This window comes from Telopea speciosissima, chromosome 1 (genome assembly GCF_018873765.1).
Source record: "Telopea speciosissima isolate NSW1024214 ecotype Mountain lineage chromosome 1, Tspe_v1, whole genome shotgun sequence".
In the NCBI taxonomy this organism is placed as follows: domain Eukaryota; kingdom Viridiplantae; phylum Streptophyta; class Magnoliopsida; order Proteales; family Proteaceae; genus Telopea; species Telopea speciosissima.
In genome coordinates, this window is record NC_057916.1 from 18,115,109 (window position 1) to 18,128,581 (window position 13,473).

At 39.0% G+C, this 13,473-nt stretch overlaps 1 protein-coding gene across 1 annotated transcript in view; it reads right to left on the bottom strand.

The window, feature by feature from the left end:
* Positions 1–13,473, bottom strand: part of LOC122648494 (methyl-CpG-binding domain-containing protein 11-like) — a 36,465-nt gene that overhangs the window by 2,875 nt on the left and 20,117 nt on the right. The gene's annotated exons all lie outside the window — the stretch shown is intronic.

Genomic DNA, 13,473 nt, shown 5'->3' on the forward strand with positions numbered 1-13,473 from the left:
GGCTTAATCACTCCCATACAAGTGTGAAACAAGTTATTTGGCAGTAATGGAACACATCAGAAGCGACGGTTTGCTGCCCTGTTGGAAGATTTGTGCAAGATTTAAAGTTGAAGGTATATCGCTTCTCCCAAAATTAATTTCTCAGAAAATAGGGTAAATACTTAATGGTTGAACTTCTATTTTTTTATATGTTAAACACCGTAGCTAGATCTATGACTTAACAGAAGCGGATTTAAACAGCAGCATACAGCATATACCTCCAAATTAGGGTTCGAAGTCAAACTACCATTTTGGTTTTTTTTTTTTAATTTAAGGGTTCCACTATATTTAGAGGGCCTAAAATAGGGTTTCCTACAAGTTTAGGACCTAATTTGGCCATTTGTTGCCGATGCTATAGCTAAGTGGGCTCTATCCTACTCTTATCAGGGTTTTTCGGACTCCTCTTTTCCTGAGGATCTCCTCAAAACTCTTCAGCAACACATCCTCTTATAAATAAATATTTCCCACACCGGGGGGGGGGGGGGGTCTCCAAAAAAAAGAAAAAGAAAAAGAAAAAAAGAACTAAGATCTAGATGTGCAGAATCTTTGTTTCAAGACGCTAAGGATTTAATAGGGGGCAGAAAGGAAAGTACATTAGGGGTTTAATCAAACAGTCAGTAGACTAAGGGCATATTTGGCTAAGCTTATAGAACTTATGCTTTTGGGAATAAAGAATCGGATCCAACCAAAAACATTAGTTAGGAATCTTTACCATCTTCAGCGCCAGAAGCCAAGAAGCTGGGTATAGCGGGCTTATGGGCTTATGGAGCAGGAGGCAGTAATGATTCAAAACCAACAAATCTTATTGGACCGACCTTTTTGTTCATGAGAAGCCAACTTCTCAATGTTCAAAAGCTGAAGCCCCATAAGCTTACCCAAATATGCAATAAGGGTTTTCGGGTATCATTTACCCATCAAGTCGACAAAGTACAACACCTGGACAGTTCAAATTTAGCAGATATCCAGGACAATGATACCTGCACATTAAAATTAGCATCCAAATTGATGCAATCCCCAGGTTCGGAAACCATGTTGGGTTCGCTTTGGGTCCACCCAAAGAAATATAGCCCACTTATATGATAGTAATTGCGATCTCATAATTAACCAGATTCTTCAAGGGGCCACTTGGTAAATAAAAGAGACAAGGACACAAAGGAATAGTATAGGGAGAAACTAGGAACCAAAACAAAATAAGGGACGAAGGATCATAAAGGGAGAAGGGGAAGGGTAATTTTAGAAAGCATGGAAAAAGGGGGTTAAAGATAACCCACGATAGAGGAGTCTTCAACCTCCGACACACAGTCCAGCAGCAATCTTCAGTTGATAATACTAACTTTGTGGGCTTCAGTTCGACCTGAAATTTTGGGCATGGGTCCGTAACACATAGACCTCCTAGGGGTGGGTAATAATAATACCAGAAACCAAGTCTTATTCAAAAGAGAGACGACTGAACTGCTTCTGGCGGTAGGGTTAGAATCAGCCTGTTTGCAGACCTTTTTCTCACATTAGAGGAACAGGCTGGGGACAAGGAACTAGGGTTAGAATCACCTAAGGTAGAAGGACCCTCGACCAAGAGATGGGGAAGAAAAAAAAGGAGATGGAGGATATCCAACTAACAACATGAGGGACTGCTGGTATTTGCTAGAACAGAGGTGAACCAGAAACTGAAAAATAGGAAGGAGGCATAGAAGAAAAGAGAGAAGAAAACAGAATATGGAAGAGAGAGAATAAAGGAGGGGTGAACTCACAACCACTGCACACGCCACACAGACAAGCTCTAAACAAACTCAATATTCCATTCTTCAACCGGAAAATCTCAATTGAGTTAATCTGTAACCAGTTACTGCAATAGAAGAGAAGAGAGGAGAGGATAGGAGAAAAGGGAGAAACAGATTGAGGGAGACGAAGAGAAGGCTGGGCGATAGAATTTGTGTCTATCGTACCAGCCTCCATGTCTTTATATATAAAAAACGAATAAGAGTTACATGGGAAACATGACTCTAACAACTCTTATGTAGATAATCCTAGACCCTAATTACAATAAGAAACTGAAACATAACTATACTAGGAAAGAGAGAGAAAAAAAAAAACAATTAAATCCCAATTTACTTAGCTAAGACTATCACCCCACATATATATCATTAACACTCTCCCTCAAGCTGGAGTATACATATATCAAAAGAAAGCTCCAAATTGGACCAACAAGAATAGAAATTAAACGCAGCACCAGTCTTGAATAACAGTTGTAGATGCCAGTGAATACGAAGAGAACTTCATTCAGGTAGCAATATCAGCTCAAACACACAAATCATCATCAACATGAATAGATAATAACCGACATGTCGAACAAATCCAATCAGCAACAAGCACAATATGCGGTAGTTAACACGAACCGCAATCCACAATATCATAGCAACACCAGCAATATCAAAGACACTTCTCAAAGAAGGCTGATAGTAGGTATTAATCTTTTCAAAGATAAATAAGAAATGCAGCATCCAACAGCCACATCATTAGCGACAGGTAGTAGGTAGTAATATTCCCAAAGACAGATAAAAATGCAACATCCAACAGCTATATTATAAGACCTTCCCAATGAAGGTAAGTAGTAAGTAATAACCAGCTCAAACAAAGACAGATAAAATGCAGCTGCAATAGCTACACAATGATGCGATTAACAAAGATCACATAATTAAAGGTCTGATGAATAAGGATCAAATCCATTGAACATTAGACAGTATAGATTACTGCTAACCAAGTAGTAACACTAGATTGCTAGGGACCAGACAACACCAGGTTGTTGTGAACTAGACAACATCAAGTTATTGTAAACCAAATAGGCTGTCTAGGTTACTACAAACCAAGTAGCAACATCAGGTTGCTGTGAACCAAACAACATCATTGTTGAATCCCATCTTCACAAATAAAATTGTTGTTGAGTACATGAACAAATAAATAATAATAATCTCGAACTGATGTCTTGAGCAGATAAGAACAATAATCTTCAAACTCCCCCTCACGTGTAGCATTTACACATGAACATATAATGACCATTAATCAACATCTTAAAGGGTGAACATCACCAAAAAAATTCAATAATCAAGAATAACTGCAAATAATCTTCAATAAAATACTCTACAGTACCCCCTCGAGGTAGCAAATAAAGCCCCAATAATAATATCCAACCTCCCTTACTGTAGCAAATAATCTCCATGCAATTACCAACCTTCAAGGAAGTTCAAATTCCAAATCAATGTGTATTGGGCCCACCAAAGCAATAAATTTGCAAATATACTAGATCGATGGCAATTATGTAAATGTTGGCATCACGTATGGGAGCACCCAAAAAAATATACCAAATAATGCAATCTGGGATTTCAAAACCCTAATCGAATCGCTTATGGGCCAACCAAATCAACAAGACTCCAAGGATTAACAAATTGTGGGAAAACGTGAATGAATGGCTTGTGAAATCGATGTTCACAACCCTTTTATTTATAATAGATGGGAGAACATTCTGGAATGAGTACAAGGACAATAATACCCCTATTACAGAAATACTACCCTTGAACCCAAATTACAACACTCCCCCTCAAGTTGGTGCATAAATATCAAACATGCCCATCTTGTTAACAATAGAACAAAAATTCTAGACAAGAATTCCTTCGGTAAAAATATCAACTAACTGCTCACTAGACTGAACAAAAGGTACACAAATAATTCCCTGCTCTAGCTTCTCCTTAATGAAATGACGGTCAATTTCAATATGTTTGGCAGGATTATGTTGGATTGGGCTGTGCGCTATATTGATGGTAGACTTACTATCACAATAGAGACGCATGGGAAGATCAACCTGAACATACAAGTCACAGAGGAGATGCCAAAGAAGTTCACAAATTCCATGGGCCATAGCTCTGAATTCAGCTTCAGCACTAGAGCGGGCCGCAACTGCTTGCTTTTTGCTCCTCCAAGTAACCAAGTTGCCACCAACAAAAGTGCAATATCCTGAAGTAGATCGTTTGTCATCTAGACAGCCTGCCCAATTAGCATCAGTAAAGGCTTCAACTTGAAGATGTTGATGAGGAGTAAAGAGAATACCCTTGCCAGGAGAAGACTTCAGATATCGCAAAATCCTATAGGCAGCCTCAAGATGTGAAGTATAGGGATCATGCATTTACTAACTGACAACACTTACGGCAAAAGCTATATCTGGCCGTGTGAGGGATAAGTATATCAAACGTCCCACCAACCATTGATAATCACCTTTATCAACAGGTTCTCCTTCCTTATTTTTCAAATGGGTATTTGGTTCCAAGGGTGTATCGGCCGGCTTACACCCTAACATGCCAGTGATAACCACCTTTATCAACAGGTTCTCCTTCCTTATTTTTCAAATGGGTATTTGGTTCCAAGGGTGTATGCACCGGCTATCACCCTAACATGCCAGTGTCAGTCAATAAATCAAGAGTGTACTTTCGTTGAGAGAGAGAGATGCCTTGTGCTGAATGAGTAACCTCTATTCCAAGGAAATATCAAAGCTTCCCTAAATCTTTGACTTCAAACTCCGTCCCTAAATACTTCTTGAATTTACTGATTTCTTCATTATCACTCCCTGTAATTACTATGTCATCTACATAGACTATCAAAACAGTAGTGTGTTGTCCTACCTTCTTAACAAATAGGGTTTGGTTTGGATTACTCTATTTGTACCCAATAAACTCCATGGCTCTATGGAATCGCTCAAACCATACTCTAGGTAATTGTTTTAAACCATACAGGGCCTTCTTCCAATGACATATCTTCCCATGAGTTTCTGAAGTAGCTATACTTGGATCCTAAGAATTCATCAACAAAAAAATCCCTGGCAATGGATTTAGAGCATACCAATCACCAAAGAAGAGCCCTTAATGGGAGTCAACACTCCACCAAGGGAAGAAGAAAAGGCCATCAGCAGGTAAAGGCGGCAACAACAAAAACAAGTAGGCAGAAATCGCCGGCGGAAAAGGGCTAGAGTGAGGCGCTAGCAGATGACGCCAGTGATCATGTCGAAAGCGGCAGGAGATGCTGGCGGAGGCAGATGACGGTACTGACGGAGGCGGCGCTGGCTGGTGGTGCTTGCAACTAGGGAAGAGAAGCTGCGAGAGAGAGAGAGATAGAGAGGCGGAGGCAAAGGCGTTGGTGGTGTTGACTTGAAAACCGAGAAAGAGAAGGGGGAGAGAGAAGGATGAGATGGGTTTCTAGGGTTGCGGCATTAGGGTTGGAATCCCGATGTGGATCCCAGTTCTGATACCATGTGGGAAAACGTGAATGAATGGCTTGTAAAATCAATGTTCACAACCCTCTTATTTATAATAGATCAGAGAACATTCCGGAATCAATACAGGGACAATAATACCCCTATTACAGGAATACTACCCTTGAACCCAAATTACAACACAAACAATGGTAGTGTGGTAAATAAGCATAATTTCTCAAGGGGTTATTGATAAGTAAAGAAGTAATCGGACCCACCCAAGTAACAAATAATGCAAATTAAAGAACCAGTGGAAATATTGTAAATATATCAAAGGTTGCAAGGGACTCTGGTGGCAGTACTGTACTTACATGGTATTGAAAGACGAGGGGACACAAAGGGGTTGATGCAGATTCATCACCAAAATAGGCTTGTTTTATTAGGGATAAGTCTAGGGTTAGGTTCTATATATGATGGGCCTTTAGTCCTAGGGGTGTCAACCGGTCGGGCTTGGTCGGGTTCGGTTGGGCCTAGCTGGACTTCATGGTGCTTAAAGCCTGCACCGTGACCGCCAGTTTAAGTATTCGGTCTGGGCTGGTCGGGCTCGGTCGGGTTAGGTCGAGTTTCGGGCTATAATCGGGTGACTTAATCAGGCCTTAAACAGTGTAGAACCGGACTATGGCCTGTTTAAATATAAACAAGCTTTAAACGGTGCAGCCCATTTAAACTGAATATTTAATTTTACAACCGACCCCGTCAAACTTATCTAATCTTCCTTATTGGTGGAAATCCAATTCAAAATCTGATTTTTTTTATTAATTGTTTAATTTTAAAAACTTCAAAATTAAATTTCTGATTTCAGCATAAGAGGAAAGCAACATTCCTTGAGACACTGTAACAGTTTCTATTGCCCGTACAATTAACAAAAATAGATTGATCTTTAAGACAATGATTAAGATATCATATTGATATAAATGGAGGGAGAAAGATGGATTATACATCGTTTGTTTTGATACACACTATCTTTTTTTTCCCTTCTCTGTCTCTCTTCACCATGTATATCCTCATATATACAAATTGAGTGAGGCACTCTCTCCCATATCACTATTGAATTGATATGGGACATTCCAATACTAGTCAGTAATCAAACAGGGTCCAAGCACATAGCAAATTTTACAACCTAAAGGGTCGGGCTAGGTCGGGCGCCCGACGGGCTAGAACCCCACACTGGGACTGCCCCATTACTGAACGCGTTGGGCTTAAGCCCGACACATTTGGTAAACGGTCCGGGCCGGGCTTTAGTCGGGCGGGTTTGCAAGGTCGGGCCTGGAATTGACACCCCTATTTGGTCCCATGGTTTTTCAAGGTAATAGGTCACTTTTATGGACCTAAAGTAAGGGTACATAGGTTGCATACGGGATTAGCTCTATACTTAGTTTATTTTCATGTTTTTTGTTTTACATTGAACCGATTGAACCACTGGTCCAATTTAAGTGATTTTAGTAGTTTTTTCTTTTAAGTGTTCAGTGGGGCTGGATAGGACTCTGTTTTGAGTCTATTTCAGTTTCCTAGTCAATTTAAGTTACCTAATAGGTTAAAGATTAGGTTAGGCCTTTCCTTTTTAGTGTAGGAGTCTATTTTTGAGTCTTTTATATAAGGTTGTAAAGTGGGCAAGTATTGAGTACGAATTTTGATATTAATGAAAAGTTTTTGCTGCTCTTCTTCTCCATTGAAGATTTTTGTCTTGTGTTTGATCAAGGCTGGTGGGATCGGTGTTTGATCCATCGACACTTTGTAGGTGTGTAGCCCGAGGTTCCTCTCAATAACTACTTTCAAGTTCTCTGTCCAAGATCCAATTTTTATTCAAGCTCCATTACAAGCTACTGCCGATTACATTGTGCCATTACAAGTAAGTCTGAAATATTCCCCATCCCCCAATTCTATTTCTAAACCTCTACAGCCCCAAACCCTAGCTTTCCCCCTTTTCTATTTTCAATTTCCCATAACCTAAAATCTCCACAGACCTAACCAGCCTGCCAAAACCTATCATATTTGGATCGATCACTCCCCTGCCATATTGGGAAACTCGATCCAAAAATTAGGCCCATCCTCCCATTCAAACCCTAGAAAACCCCACTTCCATTAAACCCCATAAACCTTAATTTCTGCCAGCCCATCCTAACCATCAGAACATCATCCCAAGCTGGCTGAGTGCTCCATTCCCTCTAGGGAACAGTCGATCCAAACCTGGTTCCAATCCCTCCATCCTAAACCCTAGATTCCTTCAATGTCCATTATTTAAAAACCTGAAACCCTAAACCTAATTTGCTGTTAATTCAAGTTTACACACTTTCGCCCATCAAAACATCTCAGGACCTTCACTGATAGACTCCCCTACACCTGCCTAGCATAACCAACACATCAAACCCTAACCCTAATTTTGACCTAAAATCATATTCTGCCTCAATCGGACTACCAGTTCATATCAGATCCTGGTGTATTGGCTCCTAGTTGGTCTCCTACCAATCTAGGACTACATTAGGGGTTTTGGAATTACTCGCCAGGAGTTCTTCACTTGGAAGCAAATAAAAATAAGGGACATGAAAGGAAATAAAAATTATTGTTTGAGGACAGTCTTGGCAATAGGAAAAAATAAGGTTGGAACTGAAGTTAAATAAAAGATCAGGGGTAAGAATGGAAATTAAAAACAAATAAAGCAAGTAAATAGCATGACTGTCTTCACCCCTGGACAGTCACACAACCAGCAGGAAGGTATGGGGTGGTAACCACACAATTGAGAATCAAGGGAAAGATCTTTGGCCAACTCCAGGGTAGGAGCAGCAGCAACCAACAAACGATAGAACTTCAACCTTCGACTGACAGTGACTCAACCAACCATCTCAATAAGAGTTTCAGTAGTAAATCAATGACAGCCCTTGTTCAGAAAATTGATAGCAGCACAACCGACTACTTGTCTTCAACAATTCAGCTCCATCAGAAATCAGCAAATCAAATCGATAGGAGCCAATTCGGTAACAAAGATCGAGTTATCAGCAATCGGTATCTGTTATCAGTAGTAGCAGCAAATAAAACAGCGGAAAACCCTAGTAGGAGGTCTTTTGCTCTCCTATCAGTATCAGTCAATAGGCAGCAAATCAGCAGTAGAGGTAAATAAATCTTCAGTGAATAAGCAATCACAGCGAAGCAGTAGATAGAAACCCAGAATCTTCGATCATCAATTCAGCCGAACATAATCACAGGTATGATTTTCATAAAAATATATTTTTTTATCGAAACCCATACGAAACCCTATTTTTCCTCCTCCTATGAACTAGGGTTTCATCAGTAGCAGGAGAACTTAGAACGACTCACAAAACAGCTGTTGGTTACCACTCTGATACCATGTGACAAATCCAGAATCTGTAACCAATAACTGCAATAGAAGAGAAAAAAAGAGAAGGCTGGGCAATAGAATCTGTGTCTATCGTACCAGCCTCCATGTCTTTATATATAAAAAACCAAATAAGAGTTTCACGGGAAAAATAACTCTAACAACTCTTACCTAGATATTCCTAGAACCTAATTACACTAGGAAAGTGAAACATAACCATACTAGGAATGAGAAATAAAATAAAAATTAAATCCCAATTTACTTAGCTAAGACTATCACCCCACGTATGTCTCTTTCCCATATAAATAAGAAAATAAAGACTCCTACAAATAGAAACTACCATCAAGCTAGGAAACTAACTCAACAAGAAAACTAAGAAAGGATTTTAATACGTATCCAACTCTACCAAATAAAACAAAATAAAATAAGATAGAATTACAATAAGGCCTAAATATTCTACTAGACATAAGACCTATAATTTGGATCGGTTCATCTTGGACTGGATGGCTAGACTGGCCAAACCGGTTCAACCACGAATCTGCATCACATATTCAAGTCCTACACTTCAGTCTTTTTATAAAGTAAAAATGTCATACCTAAGTACTCATGGTCCTTGCCATGTCCAGGTACATTTAAAGCTAAGGTACAGAGTGTTGAACTATACCCAAAAAAAAATTGAATCAATTTACATCTTAGAAACTAGTATGTATATTTTGCATTAAAGAATTGTTGGACACTACAAATTGTGATAGAGTAGAAAAGAACAGGAGCAATAGGACCAAAGCACTCACAAGTAAAACTTTATTAAAACACACTTCCAAGTAAGAGAACTCTCACAATAGTCAAAATTTACTATGTATGTCAATTTGAGAGAGACAGAGAGGCAGGCCTAAAAACTATTATTTCTATTGAAGACTAACACTCTCCCATTATTTTAACCATAATTTCTCAACAAGTTTCTCAACATCTTGGTCTTGTAAGAAATATAACTAAGTAAACTTCCAAATTACACCAAAACATTGAAAACTGGGAAGTTACCTTAGCTTTTTAAGGCCTAAGGAAATTGACAATGCAATACCAAAACTCAGTTTGAACTCCTAAAATTAGGGTGGGGTCGCTGCTGTGTGCAAAGCAGAGAATTGTCTACTCTGCACACATTTCTTGCCATGTGGAAGGTCAAATGTGGCTGAAGTTTATAAACGTGTAGACCCAAAGGTCCCCTGTTCACATGTCAAGAATTGGCCCAAAAGGAGTTGGCCAAGCAGAAAAATGGAGCTTTAAGAAATCCAGGACTATGGGAGGGTGCAGGCCAATAAATGGACAGATGAAAAATCTAGGGCACATGATGTAGTTCATCACCAAAATAGGCTTGTTTTATTAGGAATAAGTCTAGGGTTAGGTTCTATACATGTTGGGCCTTTGGTCCCATGGGTTTTCAATGTAATAGGTCACTTTTATGGACCTAAAGTAGGGGTACATAGGTTGCATACGGGATTAGCTCTATACTTAATTTATTTTCTTCTTCTTTTTTTTTTTTTTCAATTGAACCGGTTGAACCACTGGTCCAATTTAGGTGATTTTAGTAGTTTTTTTCTTTTAAGTGTTTAGTGTGGCTGGATTAGGACTCTGTTTTGAGTCTATTTCAGTTTCCTACTCAGTTTAAGTTACCTAATTGGTTAAGGATTAGGTTAGGCCTTTCCTTTTTAGAATAGGAGTCTATTTTTGAGTCTTTTATATAAGGTTGTACGGTGGGCAAGTACTGAATATGAATTTTGATATTAATGAAAAGCTTTTGCTGCTCTTCTTCTCCATTGAAGATTTTTGTCTTGTGTTTGATCAAGGCTGGTGGGATCAGTGTTTGATCCGATTGACACCTTGCGGTGAGAAAGCCCGGGTGGTCCGTTGGTGGGATTGGTGTTTGATCCAATCAACACCTTGCGGTATGAAGCCCAAGTGGTTCTTTTGAAGCTCTCCTTCAAGTTCTATGAAGATCTCCTTCAATTTCAAAATCAAGACTCAAGAATTATTCAAGATCCTCTAACCAACTGAGCTGCCCTTGCAAGTCATAGTACTAAAACTCGTTTCGTCTTGGTTGAGATTTCGAGTATCTCAGTCGAGTCGAAACGAAATGCAACATCGAATTGAAAAAATGCAATATTTCAAAAAATTCGGAAATTTAGCTGGAATTTTGGAAATTTCGATCATCTCGTTTCAGAAATTTCGAAAATCTTGGTCATGTTGGAATTTTACACCCACAGAAAAAATACCATATTTCAACGAAATTTCGGTCAGACCGAAACACCGAAACAAGATGAGATTTTAAACCTTGCTTGCAACAACAGTAAGTTTGAATCATCCCATCAATACCCATTCTTCTCCTAATCCTCCAAACCACCCCAAAACCCTAATTTTCCCACCCATCTCTCAAAATTCTTAACAAACCATTCAGCTAACAACACCTTCACATAATTGGGTAGTCAGGTAGATTATTCTCCTGCCCAATTGGAATACTCGAACCAAGCTGTTTTCCCATACCCCATTCAAACCACAACATCCAACCTATTTCTGGAGATCATCCCATTACTCAAATTCTTTACAGACCAATCCAACCATCAGAAACACACCATACCTGAATCAAATTTCATTTCTACACTAGGAATAATCGATCCAAATTCTAGGCCCCAAATTTCACCAAAAAACCTATTTTTGACCCAGCCGATTTACTTGTTCATAACAGATCCTGGTTTACTGGCTCCTAGTTGGTCTTCTACCAATCTAGGACTACATTAGCACATGGACATAGATTGGATGGTATGTGATTGAATTTGAGTCTGAAATTTGACATGTGGCTGTTCCATAGCATTGTCTCGATATCCAACTGTCAAAATTGCCACATCACCTTTCCACGTGGCACAACTAGGTGTGCAGACTAGCTAAGATTTTCTAGTTTGGGCAGAGTATAAACCATTAAAATAAAAACCTAAACTATGTTAGAGAATAAAATGTCAACTCAAATCAATGCAAAATCAAACTAGAACTGGCTAGACCATTGCCTAATGCAAGGCAAACTAGACGGACACAGCAGTTAGACCATCATCTGTAAATCCTTACACATCAGTAAGGCTATTAAACCAAAGCAGTTCAAATCCTGTTTCACCCAAACTGTGTGATTTTCAAACAAACCATTTGACCTGCATTGGCCTGGTTTGAAGTTTGATAGTTGATAGTAGTACTAAAGGCACATTTGGAAAAAAAAAGATTTAAAGAAAACTGTTTTTGGTACTCCTTGCTTAATGGGTATATAAAATATTCCCCTTTTGATTGAAAATCAGATTTTCAATATTTTGAAAACTCACCCCAATTAATTGGATTATGGTTGATTTGAAGATGTCTCTAAAGGAAATCTTGATTATTAAGCATATTAATTTTAACCTCCTTAGCCGAAATCACATTTCCAAAAGTTTTGAAAACGTATCTCAATTAATTGAGTTGTGACTAATTTGGAGTCGCTTTAAAGGAAAGATAGTATTGGTGACTCCTCGATGAATGGGCCAATCAATCAGCCCTATTTCTCAAAATTCTCAGATTTTAAAAAATCTTTAATTAAATCCAGCATTATTAGTAGTTCCAAAACCTTTTCTAATTTTACTGCCTTAAAGGAAACTAATATAATTTTATTTTTTTTTTAAAAAAACAAAAAGAACTATAGGACAGATACATTTTCTTTGTTGATGCCAGTAGGTTGACTTACTTTGACACTACGGATAGGTTCTCTCAACCCAGGGCAATTCAATTGGACTCCGCACCAAGTTTCAAAGAGTTAGTAGCCACATAAAGTACTGGTCCTCTCCAATATCACACAAGTCTAATGACAGAAAAACTCCCATCAGACCCATGTATGCCCCCACTGTCTAGCTCCTCCTTGCACATGGACTCAAAAGTAAGTAAGCAACTTCTCCTAGACCCAAAGTTTTAACTTTTAAGAACAGACCAGGCCTCATAACGCTTGAGCCAGTAATAAGCAATCCAAGTAGTCCAACCACAAGTTGTCAATACACGCAGTCCAAAAGCTTCGGGACAGTTTTTTGGAAAATAAGTTAGGCGACTAACATAGTTTGGTCCAGCTTGGATGCCAAAATGAGAAGGCTCCAAGATGTAACAGCAATTGTGGGGCATCCTTCATGAACATAAAAAACATGCAGTATAAATAGATTAATCACTTAAGCAAAGTGGCAGGATTGTAAATATTCTATAGTTGTAAGGAGAAGTGGCAGGATTATAAATAATCAGAATTTAAAAGGCTATTGGGCAGGAACAAGGGCAGGAAGTATTTGATTTATAGATTTAGGACTAACTTGGAAGAAAATAAATTGAAGGATAGAAGGGGTAAATGACAATATGAGAAGGGTAAGATTGGAAAGCGGAGCAATTTAAGTAAAAGAAAGAAGAATCGTGGGGAAGGGATGATTATCTTCTTCCTTTGAACTCAACCAGAACCCAGCGGTAGAGGAATTAGTTGCAGGCTCAAGAACTACTTCAAGAGGAACCCAATCAACCTGAAACTGGGGCTGAAGAATCGCAACCTCTCTCATAGAATCAAGCAACATCAATCCCAACAAATAGCCAACTGAAGTTCAAATATTCTGCAAACCTTGACCTGGCGGACAGTAAAGATGTCAACCGGTTGGTAATGAACGGTTTCGGTCGGGCCTAATCAGGCACCGCCAATTTTAACACTTGCACCGTTCCTGACTGATTATGTAAACGTGCCTTCCTAAGCTGGGCATGGACTGATAACATTCAGTCGGTC